Source organism: Nycticebus coucang, chromosome 5 (assembly GCF_027406575.1).
Source record: "Nycticebus coucang isolate mNycCou1 chromosome 5, mNycCou1.pri, whole genome shotgun sequence".
Taxonomy (NCBI): domain Eukaryota; kingdom Metazoa; phylum Chordata; class Mammalia; order Primates; family Lorisidae; genus Nycticebus; species Nycticebus coucang.
In genome coordinates this window covers 107,834,263-107,849,763 of record NC_069784.1, presented here as the reverse complement: position 1 = coordinate 107,849,763, position 15,501 = coordinate 107,834,263, and the positions used below count along the sequence as shown (strand labels likewise).

Sequence of the window (15,501 nt, the reverse complement as noted above, 5' to 3'; positions counted from 1 at the left end):
GAGATAGCTCCCTGAGTGTTACTGCCCCAGAAAATCTCCAGGGAGACAAGATGTGCAGATGGAAGAGAGAGACAGACACTCATGACCCTGATCCTGTGTAGGCCTAGGCTAATGTGGATGTTTGTGTCTTAGTTTTTAACTAAATAGTTAAAAAAAAAATTTAAAAATTGAGACAAAACTTATGGAATAGGGCTGTAAAGAAAAAGTATTTTTGCATAGCTGTACAGTTTGTTTTAAGCTGTTACAAGAGAGTTAAGAAAATAAAAAGTTTATAAAGTAAAAATGTTATAGTAAGCTAAGGTTAATGTATTATTGAAGAAAAATATTAAAAAAAAAAACAAATTTAGTAGCGCCTAAGGAGTACAGTGTATGAAGTCTATTGTGGTGTACAGTCATATCCTAGGCCTTCACACTCACTCACCCAGGTCAATTTCCAGTCCTGCAAGCTCCATTCGTAAGTGCCCTATATAGGTGGGGAATTTTTTGTCTTTTAAGTTGTATTTTTACTGTCCTTTTTTTGTTCAGATGTGTTTACATATACAGATACTTATTGTGCTATATTTCCCTGTAGTATTCAATACAGTAACATGCTATATAGGTTTGTAACCTAGGAGCAGCAGGCCATACCATTAAATGGGTAGCACACTTCACTACCCAGATTTGTGTAAATACAGCTCTATGATGTTCACACAACAGGGAAATCACCTAATGACACATTTTTTAGAGTCTATCCTCCTCCTTAAGTGATACACGACCATAGTTTTTATGGTTTGAAGAAAGGTGTATGATGATATGTCTAGTCATTGACATTAAATGCAAGGCAAGCATTTGTTGATGTGTATGCATTTGTTTAGAAAAGATCTATACTTTTCACTTGTGTTTCAGTTTTCCTTGTGGTGTCTAAAAAACATTTTGAGAAAATTTATTGTATTACATTCGAAATAGTTGAATAAAGTCCTGATGATGAAAAAAGTCTGTGGGCAGACGTAAGATGTTTGTAGGTGAGACTACGTAAAGACTGCTTTTTCGCGTTTAGAGAGGCATAACTAGGAGTTATGTAAACATCATGCTTTAAAGTCAAGAACATGTCTCACATAAAATAGAATTTAATTCAAATCAGATATCTACCTCATACGCAGTTGTTAGGGGTTGAGCTAGGATCCAAATTCAGGTGTCTAACTCCAGTGATGAAACACTATGTGTTTTTGCTTTCCATGCTTATTAAGGGAAGTTACTCAATTTCTTTGAGCCTCATTTTATTTGAGTGTAAAATGAACTTGGTAATACTCACTGTGCAGATATCTTTTGAAACATAAATGAGGATGTTTGTAAAGCATTTAGCAGAGAGCTTGCTCACAAAAGAGACAGTTCTATTACTATTAGTAAAATACTCTAACTTCAGTAGCACTGATGAAAAAGGATCCTTGAAAGCATGTCTGAAACTTTTCAGAAAAATTAGTTATCTCTTGGCTTCGAATATTGAATATTGAATTCTTTACATTTGGCACAGTAGTCAATGTTTGTTTCTCTAGAACAGGGGTCCTCAAACTGCGGCCCGTGGGCCACATGAGGCGGTGTGATTATATTTGTTCCCATTTTGTTTTTTTACTTCAAAATAAATATGTGCAGTGTGCATAGGAATTTGTTCATAGTTTTTTTTTTTAAACTATAGTCCGGCCCTCCAACGGTCTGAGGGACAGTGAATTGGCCCTCTGTTTAAAAAGTTTGAGGACGCCTGCTCTAGAATTTAGACAATTTTCCAAGCTAAGTCATTTGTTGGTTATTACTTTATTTCCCCTCTATTTTTTTTTTTTTTTTTTTTGTTACTCTGAATGAATTATTGCCAAGGGAGAGACAGAATTATACCTTCTCTGTCATTAACTTCCCTTCTGGAGAGTTGGAAAATATCTGACATTGTGGTTAGCTACAAGTGTTAAATATTTAAGCCTAGGTTTTGAAGTTTGTAGAAGTTTGAAGTTTAGGAAGGCTGATTTTTTTTTTTGTCATTGTTGGAAGCCATAATAGAGAAGTGGTTATTGGTTTTCATCTTGGCCACAGAAGAAGTATTTGTATGGGAGTATTTGTTGGGGTTGCTATAGAAACATAGTCAAAACTACAGCAGTGAAAGCATCACAAAATAAAGCATTAATTTGGTTACCTGAATTATGTTTCTTATGTTGGATTATTCCTAATTGATTTCAAAATGTCTTTGATTTTTTTATTCTTAGCTATGGTAAGTATCTAAACATCATAAATTTAAATGAATTAAAGTTCAAAATAAATCAGTATTCTGAATATGAATACTAATACCTAAATTTTTTGATCACTCTTAAGCCTTAGAAGTTTGAAAAAATATTTAGCTATAGGAAACCCAAATTTCTTATTTGTGATGGCGAATGGATTGTAATTAAAAAAAAATATATATATATGTTTATATATTTTACCATAATTTTGATTCAGTTGGGGATTTTTTTTAATGAAAACCACATGGAGGTGCATTTTCCCACATTTTATTTATATTTATACATTAAATTGGACATGCTGTGTTTTTTAGCTTTTTAATAAAGTTGCAATTTGGATTAAGAGAAAGCAGTTCCACTGAACAGTTTGTAAGGGGAAAATAGCTCTGCTTCTGGCTTTTGTGGACTGTCTTGCTCCAAGGAGGGACTGCTTTTGAGTCAGTTACAACTTCAGTGGAAGATGTCTTGCAGCTGTGCCTTTTTGGTTTTGTTCCAGAGATAGTATTTGTGTGCACTGTCAGAATGTCTTAAAGGCTCACCCTGGAAAGGATTCAACCCTATAAAAGGAGTTTTGTTTTATAACCTTTCACATGTTCTTATGGGGTTCTGGTGGTGATGGTGGTCTTCGTTATCTTCTCTTTTAAACTGGCATTTTATTGAGACACAGGCTTCACAGTTTAAGAATAAGAGCTACAGTTTGTAGGTATTATATCTCATAAAATAAATTTAGTCAAGCCCTTGGCACACACTGCAATGCAAACAAGACACGCCTCCCCAAACTTTGCAATTTCAGTGAGTTATTTCTTCTGTTCTGCCTTTATACTGATAAGAAGACTGGCACTCATTTGAGTATATTCTTTTGGTTAATTTAATAGATTTTGGTTAACAAATTAATTTAATATATTAGAAGATAGAAGATTATGCGGGCAATCCCAAACACAGTTTGAAAAGTTTAAAATACCACTGACTTTTACTTTTATGTGTTAGGAGAATTATCATCAAATATATTCTAGGTGATTTACTGTATTTTCTCTGAAATTTTCCTCTTTACCCCTCCATTTTCCCCCCCTCCTTTAAATTGTTAAAATTGCAAAACATTTATCTTAAAGCTCTTACTTGGCTTTTATTTGTGATTCTAGGATTAGGCAACACCTCGTTCTGTAAAATAGAGTGTTTCTAGGAGCTGAACAAAGGAAGTTGGCTTTTTAGACAGAAAGAAGCTGAAGAAAACAGAAACAGAACAAAAGCAAATTAGTTATTTGAAAGTAACTTTCCTTAGGGGTTAAAACAGAGGAGACTTCTTATCATGCTCAGGTAAACTTGGGCCACTTTTGATTGGTTGCTGTGTATCTCCTGGCTTTTTTAATTGTTTGATTTATTTTTAGTTTATTTTTCTTTCTTTCTTTTTTTTTATTGTTAAATCATAGCTATGTACATTAATGCGATCATGGGGCACCATATACTGGTTTTATAGACCGTTTGACACATTTTCATCACAATGGTTAACATAGCCTTCCTGGCATTTTCTTAGTTATTGTGTTAAGACATTTATATTCTACGTTTAATAAGTTTCACGTGTACCCTTGTAAGATGCACCATAGGTGTAATCCCACCAATCTCCCTCCCTCCGCCCATCCTCCCCCCCCTCCCCTTTCCCGCTATTCTTAGGTTATAACTGGGTTATAGCTTTCATGTGAAAGCCATAAATTAGTTTCACAGTAGGGCTGAGTACATTGGATACTTTTTTTTCCATTCTTGAGATACTTTACTAAGAAGAATATGTTCCAGCTCCATCCATGTAAACATGAAAGAGGTAAAGTCTCCATCTTTCTTTAAGGCTGCTTTCCGTGGTGTACATATACCACAATTTATTAATCCATTCGTAGATTGATGGGCACTTGGGCTTTTTCCATGACTTAGCAATTATGAATTGGGCTGCAATAAACATTCTGGTACAAATATCTTTGTTATGATGTGATTTTTGGTCTTCTGGGTATATACCTAGTACAGGAATTATAGGATTGAATGGCAGATGTATTTTTAGATCTGTAAGTGTTCTCCAAACATCTTTCCAAAAGGAATGTATTAATTTGCATTCCCACCAGCAGTGTAGAAGTGTTCCCTTTTCTCCACATCCACGCCAACATCTCTGGTCTTGGGATTTTGTGATACGGTCTAATCTTACTAGAGTTAGATGATATCTCAAAGTAGTTTTGATTTGCATTTCTCTGATGATTAAAGATGATGAGCATTTTTTCATATGTCTGTAGGCCGTGCACCTGTCTTCTTCAGAGAATTTTCTCTTCAAGTCCCTTGCCCAGCCTGCAATGGGATCACTTGTTCTTTTCTTGCTTATATTTTTGAGTTCTCTGTGGATTCTGGTTATTAAACCTTTGTCGGAGACATAACTTGCAAATACCTTCTCCCATTCTAAGGGCTGTCTGCTTGGTTTGCTTTCTGTGTTCTTGGCTGTGCAGAAGCTTTTTAGTTTGATCAGGTCCCAGTAGTGTATTTTTGAAGCTGCTTCAATTGCCCGGGGAGTCCTCCTCATAAAATACTCGCCCAGACCTATTTCTTCAAAGGTTTTCCCTGCACTCTTCTGCTAGTATTTTTATAGTTTCATGTCTTAAGTTTAAATGTTTAATCCAGTGAGAGTCTATCTTAGTTAATGGTGAAAGGTGTGGGTCCAGTTTCAGTCTTCTACAGGTTGCCAGCCAGTTCACCCAGCACCATTTGTTAAATAGGGAATCTTTTCCCCACTGAATGTTTTTAATTGGCTTGTCAAAGATCAAATAACGGTAAGTAGCTGGATTTATCTCTTGGTTCTCTATTCTGTTCCAGACATCTACTTCTCAGTTTTTGTGCCAGTACCATGCTGTTTTGATCACTATCGATTTATAGTGTAGTCTGAGGTCTGGTAGTGTGATTCCTCCTGCTTTGTTTTTATTTCTGAGTAATGTCTTGGCTATTCAAGGTTTTTTCTGATTCCATATAAAACGAAGTATTATTTTTTCAAGATCTTTAAAGTATGACAGTGGAGCTTTAATAGGGATTGCATTAAAATTGTATATTGCTTTGGGTAGTATGGACATTTTAACAATGTTGATTCTTCCCAGCCATGAACATGGTATGTTTTTCCATTTGTTAACATTTTCAGCTATTTCTTTTCTTAGAGTTTCATAGTTCTCTTTATAGAGATCTTTCATGTCCTTTATTAGATAAACTCCCAAATATTTCATCTTCTTTGGCACTACTGTGAATGGAATAGAGTCCTTAACTGTTTTTTCAGCTTGACTATTGTTGGTATATATAAAGGCCACCTATTTATGAATGTTGATTTTGTAACCTGAGACACTGCTGTATTCCTTGATCACTTCTAAGAGTTTTGTAGTAGAATCCCTGGTGTTTTCTAGGTATACAGTCATATCATCTGCGAAGAGCGAAAGTTTGATCTCTTCTGACCCTTTATGGATACCCTTGATCGCTTTTTCTTCCCTAATTGCAGTGGCTAAAACTTCCATTACAATGTTAAAGAGCAGTGGAGACAATGGGCAGCCTTGTCTGGTTCCTGATCTGAGTGGAAATGACTTAAATTCAACTCCATTCAATACGATCTTGGCTGTGGGTTGGCCGTAGATGGCCTCTATCAGTTTGAGAAATGCCCCTTCTATAGCAATTTTCTAAAGTGTTGTGATCATGAAGGGATGCTGGATATTATCAAAAGCTTTTTCTGCATCAATTGAGAGAATCATATGGTCTTTGTGTTTTAATTTGTTTATGTGCTGAATTATATTTACAGATTTACGTACATTGAACCAGCCTTGAGACCCTGGGATAAAACCGACTTGGTCATGATGTATAATTTGTTTGATGTGTTGCTAGATTCTGTGTGTTAGGATCTTGTTGAGTATTTTTGCATCTATATTCATTAGTGATATTGGTCTATAATTTTCTTTTCTTGTTGGGTCTTTTCCTGGTTTGGGGATCAGGGTGATGTTTGCTTCATAGAACGTGTTGGGTAGTCTTCATTCTTTTTCTACATTTTGGAACAGGTTGAGTAATATAGGTACTAGTTCCTCTTTAAAGGTTTGGTAGAATTCTGATGTGAAGCCATCTGGTCCCAGGCTTTTCTTTTTAGGGAGATTTCATATGGTTGATGCTATTTCAGAACTTGATATTGGTCTGTTCAACATTTCCACTTGATTCTGGCTAAGTCTTGGAAGGTAATGGTGCTTCCAAGTATTCGTCAATTTCCTTCAGATTTTCATATTTCTGAGAATAAAGTTTCTTAGAATATTCATTAAGGATTTTTTTAATTTCTGAGGAGTCTATTGTTATTGATGAGATTAGAGATTTTACTCTTTTTTTCCTGGTTAGGTTAGCCAAAGGTTTATCTATTTTATTGACCTTTTAAAAAAACCAACTTTTTGATTTATTGATCTGTTGTATAATTCTTTTGTTTTCACTTTCATTTAATTCTGCTCTAATTTTGGTTATTTCTTTTCTTCTACTGGGTTTGGGGTTGGAATGTTCTTCCTTTCCAGTTACTTGAGATGTCCCATTAAGATAAAAGTTGTTATCTTCCTCTCTTTCCGTTCTCTTGAGGAAGGCTTGCAGTGCTATAAATTTCCCTCTTAGGACTGCCTTTGCGGTATCCCACAGGTTCTGATAATTCGTGTCTTCCTTGTCGTTTTGTTCCAAAAATTTGGCAATTTCCTTCTTGACCTCATCTCTGACCCAGCTATCATTCAGCATAAGGTTATTTAACTTCCATGTTTTTATATGAGTATGCAGATTCCTGTTGTTACTGAGTTCAACTTTTATTCCATGGTGGTCCGAGAAGATGCAAGGAATAATTTCTATTCCTTTAAATTTACTGAGGTTAGACTTGTGACCTAAGATGTGATCGATTTTGGAGTATGTTCCGTGGGCTGATGAGAAGTATGTTTATTCAGTTTTATTGGGATGCAGTGTTCTGTAGATGTCTGCTAAATCCAAATGTTGGATGGGTAGGTTTAAATGTAAAATTTCTTTGCTCAGCTTCTTATTGGAGGATCAATCCAACACTGCCAAAGGAGTGTTGAAATCTCCGACTATTATGGAGCTGGAGGAAATCAAGTTGCTGATGTCTGTTAGAGTTACTCTTATAAATTGAGGTGCATTCTGGTTGGGTGCATAGATATTAATAATTGAAATCTCATCATATTGAGTATTACACTTAACAAATATGAAGTGACCATTCTTATCCTTCCTCACTTTTTTTGGTTTAAAGCCTATTGTATCTGCAAATAGAATTGCAACACCTGCTTTTTTCTGATTACCATTTGCCTGAAATATTGATGACCATCCTTTCACCCTGAGTCTATATTTGCCTTTTAAGGTAAGATGTGACTCTTGCATGCAGGAAATATCTGGCCTGAGTTTTTGTATCCAGTCAGCTAACCTGTGCCTCTTTGGAGGACAGTTTAAGCCGTTCACATTAATGGAGAATATTGATAAGTCTGGTAAAATTTTGGGTATAGAGTTTTTTGAAAGTCCAGTGGACATTTTTAATTCTTTCGCCACTGTGGAAGTTGGAGTTTGATCAAAAGTTTCTGAGTCAATTTACTCTTGTGGCAGAAGATTGGGCTGGTCATTATGGAGGATAGGTCTGAGAATATCCTTAAGAGCTGGTTTGGTTATGGCAAATTTCTTCAACATATGAATGTCATTAAAGCATTTAATTTCTCCATCCTAAATGAAACTCAGTTTAGCTGGATACAGGATCTGTGGTTGAACGTTATTTTGCTTTAGGAGATTAAAAGTCAATGACCACCCTCTTCTGGCTTGAAAAGTTGTAGCAGAGAGATCTGCAGTCATTCTAATATTCTTCCCTTTGTAGGTAATGGATTTCTTGTGTCTGGCTGCTTTCAGAATTTTCTCCTTCATATCAATTTTAGTGAAGTTAATTATGATATGCCGGGGGGATTTCTTATTGGGATTGGAAAGTGTCTGCTATCTGAATTGCAGAATCTCTTGACATGTCTGGAAAATTCTTTCATAATTTCATGGAGAAGGGCCTCTGTGCTTTGTGAGGCCACTTTATCACTTTTAGGGATTCAAATGAGGTGGATATTACTCTTCCTCGAATTATCCCAGAACTCTCTGAGAGAATGATCCATTTTTGCTCTCCATTTCTCTTCCTCTTTGAGAGTTTTGGAGCATTCAAAGGCTTTGTCGTCAATGTCAGAAATCCTTTCTTCTGCTTGCTCCACTCTGTTGCTGAGGGATTCTACTGTATTTTTCAGGTCTTTGAGAGCTGCAAATTCTTGCTTCAATGTGTCAAAATTTTTGGTGGTTTTGTCTTTAAATTTGTTACATTTTTGAGACATCTTTTGAATTTCTGCTTGAATTTCTAATTCTGACTTTTGAATTGCTCCTCAAATTTCCAATTCCAAATTTTCCTCCATTCTATTAATCTTGTTTGCAATCCAAATTCTGAATTCGATTTCTGACATCTCGGCCAGCTGTTTATGAATGGGATCTTCACTTACATATGCCATATCTTTCCTTGGGGGGAGTTGATCTGTTCTGGTTATTCATGTTAGCAGAGTTTTTCCACTGATTCCACTCCATGATTGTTTTACAGCGTTTGATTTTTCCCCTGGAGCTTTGTGGAAGACCCGTACAGTGCTATGGCCTGAGAAACTGGGGACTTGTTTGGTGTGGTGGGGCTAAGTGGTTCTGTCTTGTTTTCAGCTGGTCTCTGTTCGGCCCTAGTGAAATAGTTACTCTGGGTTGAAGTCTCTGCTGTGGAGAAATGCCAACAGTTAAGTCACCTGCCCCCCACAGGCAACAATTGGAAAAGGAAAATCAAACCTTCCTACAACCACACATCTAGAGCACCACATGAATAGTCCTTGGTCGATTGGCTCAGTTGAAAAGGTCCAAATCAATTGTCTCAGTCAGCACCTGTCTCAGGTGGGAGAGTTTAAAAGGTCTGTGGCAACTGGATCACAGGGGTCTGGTGAGAACTGAGATATGACTTGTTCTGGTTCTCTGTGAAGTCAGGAGGACCCACCCAGCAAATAGATTAGTATGGGAAGGTTGATGCCTCCTTCCCCACCTTGCACCTCTGTCACACCCAGTCACTGATAGCTCTGCTGGGCTGTGACCCAGTTGCCTCTAGTGAACAGATACTCCAGAAGTTGTTCCTGCCTGAATCACAGGGAAATCTATATCTGCTTAGCCAGGCTGCTGCAGTCTGTCTCCATCCAGGAGGGGGAGGTGAGGCCTGACAACCTCGGGCGCTTGATGGAGGCTGGGGGGTGTTCACTCAGTTCCAGTCCTGCCCCTGATTGACGTTACTGACAGTACAGAACAACTTTGTGGGAATTTGTTTCTGTCCTTGCTAAATTCCCCTGTGGAAGAGAAGCTGTTTTGAGTTCCCAGAGCCTGCGCCTCAGGCCTTGTCTTTGCTCCTGCAGGTTTGTATTTGGTTTCCTGTCAGTTCTAGCCTCCTGCCTTCTTTTGTCTATAGGCTGAGGATCCCCTGAGGGCCAGATGCGTCTTAGGCGCTGGAAGGCGGTCCTCTGGGTCACTCCCACCCTGGGAATTTCCCAGCTCTGTGCGTGCGTTTTCTAGTCCCCGTGCTCCACAGAGGCCGATACTGCCTCAGGCAAACCCTTTACTCACGAGGCCTGCTTTTCTGTCCCAAATCTGTTCCGAGGTGATTGCCACCTCAGAAGATACCCAGCCTCCTCTGGTTGCCCAGGGAGACAGGGGGTGTGGTTTCAGAATATCCGGGTGTGAGCCCTGTTGTTGCCAAAAAACAGCTGCTGCTCTGCGCTTTGGGGCACTGCCGCTCTGGTGTGGTTCTCTCTCAGCCGACCGTCCTCTCTTCACTCTCATGCTGTTGAATCAGCACTGACCAGCAGCAGTTCATGCCCTGTCCACACCTTTTGAGAAAACAACCAAGAATCTGGACTCCTGGGGGACAGGCCTCCAGACCTCAGAGTGAGAGTGGAGGGGAGTGCTGGGAGCTCAGAATTGCTTGTAGAGAATATATACAGTTTTATGCCTCTCAGGAGAACACTGTGGCACCCTAGTAGGGGAGGTAGGTCCAGGTTTTAGAGGGTCTCTCACGTGGAGTGTAGTGGGAGGACCTTTGAACTCTGCTCATGTGTTTGTGGGGCACTCTGAACTGTTCTCATGGGGGAGGGGACTCCCGTCTGCTTGGTGATGGATTTTGTACCTGTTGTTTGTATCCTTGGGGTCGCAGCTCACCTCAGCCAGGTTGATGTGCGTTCTTGAACCTTCTCTCTTGGTGCAGCTCTAATCCGCCAGTTTACTTGCTAAATTTCTGTCCTTTAACTCTCCTTCTGGACGGGAGTCTCTGTGGAAAGCTGGCTTCAGTCAGCCATCTTGTGTCCGCCTTCCCTGGCTCATTTTTCTACATAGTTTAGTTTTTTTTTTTTTAAACTGTTCCATGTCAGAGTTCAGTTTGATCACATGGTACGTGGCATGAGTGACTCCATTCTGGTTTGTCTTGTCTGCTGTGATGATGGAGCTTAGTGTACGAGTCTATTCCAAAACAGTGACCTCTTATAGATTTTATTTAACAAAATACTCCCAAGTTACCAAGCTATTTAAGGTGGAGAACAGGGCTGCAGATCCACCCCTCTCTTTCTTGCTTCCTTAAACCCCAGTTTCTCCCAGCCCGTGTGTGTTTTCATTACCATCCCTTCAGTCTCTTGGGGTTAGATGTCTCTCCTGTCCAAAGTTAAAGTCTTCTTTCTGGTTTTTATTCTTTGCCTTTATCTCTTCTGATCTATATGGCATCCATTTTCCTTTTTTTTTCTCCTTCCTGTCTTGAACCTTGCCCTTCTTTGTTTCTCTTACTAAAAGCCCACACCAAACACAACAATCCAAACATCTCCTGTCCATAAAATGTCCCCTTAACCCTGAATTTTTTGTGGTTGTTACTTGACCTTTTTTGAGCCTTTTTCTTTAGTGCTGAGCTTCCAAAATTGACATTTGTTATCTTTTAGCCTCTTTGCCTCAACTTTTTTTTAATTGCCACTTGACCTTTTCTTTCATTAGCCACTGAACTTGCTCATGGAGGTTACCAGCAGTCTTAGGACACTTTTTAACCCTTGTCTGTACCTGAAGCAATCTGCTCTTTCCCCTGTTGGCCACCCTCCCCTGTTTGACTCTTACTTGTAGGTGTTTTTTTGGTTTGCTGTCTTTCTTACACTGATCCTTCACAGCCTCCTTGGTAGGTTACTTGCTTTCTCTGCCTAGGAGTTTATTATGAGCATTTTTCTTACTCTGTTTTGCTAGCAGTTTCATCTTCCTCTGATGATACTCATTGGCCAAGCAATTGCTGATCTTTGTCTGGAAAACCTGCCTTTGTCATTCTGACACGCATGTCCAGCTGTCTTTCTAATCACCCGGATGTCACAACGAGCCCTTCAGTCTGAGAGTGTTCAAACCAGAAGCATTTGCTTCCTTCCTCCTTGTTTCCTACTCTATTTGGAAGTCCCTCTAGGTTCATGGCACCACTGTCTGACCTTTGCCTGCTAGGAACCTGGGAACTTTGTTTTCTGTTACTCCCATATAATCTAGTTCATTGTCAAGTCCTGTCCATTTTACCCTCTAAATATTCATTAACTCCAGCTCTTCATTTTCATCCTTGTTGCTTCTGTCTTTCCAGGATCCCTGGAGCGTCATCTTAACCACTTTCCTTTCTTAGAGTCACTTGTTCTTGTATGGTTGCCTAAGTCGTCCTATAGAAATACAAAGTTAATAACCTTTTTCATTGTCTACAGGAGAGAGTAAAAACATGTGAACTTAACATACTGATCAAGCATTATTTGCTTCCCTTGTCTTAATGTCTTTCACTCCCTAACCTCTGTTCTAGGCAGATGAGGTTCTCATTGTTCTCTACAACACATTTATCTGTCATGATTTTGTGCTCGTCAGTTACTGTTCCCACAGTGAGGAGCAAGCTCCTCCTATCCACTTATAATAAGCCCAGTAAAGTGCCTTCTTATCCTTCAAGGTGAGCTCAAATGTCACCTTGGGAAGCATTCTTCTTCATCAAGTCAGTTATTGTTAAACTGTTTATGTTTACATTATATCTCTTATTTGTTATGTGGTATAGTTATTTATTTAAATGTCTGTCTCTCACACTGCCAGAGCCATGTTATGCTGGTTTGTGTGCTCAGCAACTTTCAGCAAGCAAAAAACAGTTCTTCATGGAATGAATGGATTTTAGCAAAACCTAAAAGTTCAGAAATATAATCAGGATCTCATAGGCAAAGGTAATGGTGAGTATGTCGGCTTGATATGGGATATTTTTTGTCTATTGCTTTAGGTAGGTATGGGTGTGCATTGACATATTAGCACATATGGTTAGGATTTTCTTCATAATTCATATTTGGAGAGTTAAGTTATGCAAGTGAAGCTAAAGAATGAAGTGGGCAGAGCTATGGTTTGAAATTAGGGAGAGCAAATAAAGTTCTGAAGGATTGAAAGTACACTGGTTCTCCAATAAGTGCCCACACCATTACAGATTGCATGTAGCAGGCAGAAGGGAGACAGTGAGGCAGGTGGAGTGAGGAGAGGGCTCCAGATGGGGTCCTATCTCTCCTGGGTGCCCTGGGTGTATATGTATCTGTGCACTGCTTACCACACACATGTAGCACAATGTGTTTCAATCTTTTTTAATCTCATGGCACGCTTGAACTTGTAGTTAAACTTCTGCAGCACACTTAAATTATGTTGATCAAAAAAATAGTGAAAAAGTTAAAAAAGAATACACTTAACTGTGCTTTTTTGTTTTTTCTTTTTGAGACAGAGTCTCACTATGTTGCCCTTGATAGAGTACTGTGGCATCACAGTTCACAGCAACCTCAAACTCTTGGGCTTAAGCGAGTCTCTTGCCTCAGCCTCCCAAGTAGCTGGGACTATAGGCACTCTCCACAATGCCTGGCTATTTACTTTTATTTTTATTTTATTTTTTATAAAAATATGGAACTCTTCATGAATTTGTGGGTCATTTTGTGCAGGGGCCATGCTAATCTTCTCTGTATCATTCCAATTTTAGTATATGTGCTGCTGAAGTGAGCACCCGGCTATATTTTATTTATTTAATTTTTTGGTTGTTGTTGTTTTGTAGTTGTTGAACCCAACAGCCCTGTGGTATGTGGCTAGCGCCCTAACCACTGAGCTATGGGTGCCCAGCCTTTTTTTTTTTGAGACAGATTCTTATTGTGTCACCCTCAGTAGAGTGCCATGGCATAGCTCACAGCAATCTCAAACTCTTGGGCTCAAGCTATTTTCTAGCCTCAGCCTCCCGAGTAGCAGAGACTGTAGTGCCCGTCACAATGCCTGGCTGTTTTTAGAGACGGGGTGTTGCTCTTGTTCAGTCTGGTCTCGAACCTGTGAGCTCAAGCAGTCCATCTGCCTTGGCCTCTCAGATTGCTAGGATTATAGACGTGAGCCACCATGCCCAGCCCTTTTTGAATTTCTTTTGAAAATGATTTAATTAATGATCTTTAAAAAATTTTATGGCATACCTAAGATCCTCTCACAGCACATGAAAATCACTGCTGTAGCACTTCTCCAGCTTGTCTTGGTAGAAGCAGTGTTGCGGTTCATACATCACTTTTTTTTTTTTTTTTTTTTTTTTACATGAGCCTGTGTTTGCATATTGGGTGTTTACATGGTTCTGGTGAGGCCTCTTGGAATAGTGGTAGATGTTTTAAAGGAAAAGAGAAAGAAAAAGAAGGGGAATTATGGGGGATGGGTTACGATGTGTAAATAGAGTTGAGAAAAAATAGATGAATTAGTAGGAGGTTACTATATGGTAATGTTTGTTTTTTAAAAATAAAGTGATATCTTTACTCATTTTTTATGAGAAAAGGCTTAGATGAATTTTTTGACATGTAACTTCTGTGTTCATTAGTAACTTGTTTTCATTTAGCACTTTGTATTTTGCCAGCAGCTAGAATGGTGGTTCTTCTTAGATCCCTGCAACAATCCCATTATAGGTAGATTAGTGTTGGAGGTCTCACGGACCCCAACCTGGGACAGTGGCCAGCAAGGGAGAAGGTGCTGAGGAAAGAAACAGAACTTACACCAAACTTAGTGTGTAATACCAGGAAGCCTGTAAGGGCATACACTGTTTTATGTACCTGAGGGCAGCGTGAGAACAGGGAAGCACCTGTCCTGTTTCCCAGAGTCTTTTTATTGAGTACATAACAGAGTATATGTTATGTACCCAATGTATGCGCAGCCTACTGTCATCAGCAGTCAAGGTTAAGACTGAGAGGGGAGATTACAGCCCCCAGGAAGGTTGGATAAAGGTAAACAGGGACATAGGGTAATGTAACATTTGAAGAGGCCAGATAATGGTGCAAGCAGGGGCGGGGGAGAGCAAATCTCATTTCCTCAGACAGACATCTCAGCGTCTCTAGTGTAAGCATCTAGTTGATGGTCTCAGCTGCCCGCACTGCTGATTTCCCCATGCAGGGATGGTCAAGTAGACATTCCCCCAACTGAGCACTTTACCCAGAGTTGGAAGGTCTTTGAGGAATTCAGCCTGTCCACCTCCCACGGGTTAGCTGCTGGTTACTGTTTTTTTAGGTAGGGAAGAGTAGATAATTTCTTAGCAATGGGTCTTTTATTTGTGGAAACTCAAAATTTTGGGGGAGGTGGGAGGGTATAGGATTTTTCTTGGGTGCAAAGGTTGGGGCAGAGCTGGGGAGCATTTTAGGTGTGCTGGAGTCCCAGTCTCGGGGCTCTTAGATAACAGTAAAGGGTCTCTTTTTTCCCTTTTCATTTCTTAATAGCGTGTTTCCCCTTCTCATCCTGGCAGGGCAGTCTGCTATGGGGAAAGGCATTGGGATTATTAGTAGGAATCTGACATCTAGGAGGTCAGTTTCTGATGAGAGCTCTTCCTGGCTTATAGATATAGACAACTGTTTCTAACATGAAGAGGTAGAGAGAGAATGTGCAAGCTCTCTAAGGCCTTTTTTAATGAGGGTACTAGTTCTATTACAAGGGCCCCACCATCAAGATCTAATCTAAATCCATCTCTCAAAGCCCCTGCCTCCATATATCATCACCTCAGGGGTTAGGTTCAACATAGAATTTTAGGGGGACATAGTTCATTCCAGAGAGTAAGAGAAGAGGACAGGAGAAATAGAGATGTTAAGACAATGCCTTGAATGGGGCAGGCAGATCTACCATTGTTGAATTCACTAGGTCTAGTGAA

At 39.3% G+C, this 15,501-nt stretch overlaps 1 protein-coding gene and 1 non-coding gene across 24 annotated transcripts in view; one reads left to right on the top strand and one right to left on the bottom strand.

Annotated features, from left to right (window-relative positions):
* Positions 1-15,501, top strand: part of EPB41L2 (erythrocyte membrane protein band 4.1 like 2) — a 233,587-nt gene that overhangs the window by 82,851 nt on the left and 135,235 nt on the right. The window lies entirely within an intron of this gene.
* LOC128586910 (U6 spliceosomal RNA) lies at positions 13,248-13,353 on the bottom strand. Its single transcript, XR_008380367.1, has one exon. It is a non-coding gene; the product is annotated as a U6 spliceosomal RNA (small nuclear RNA).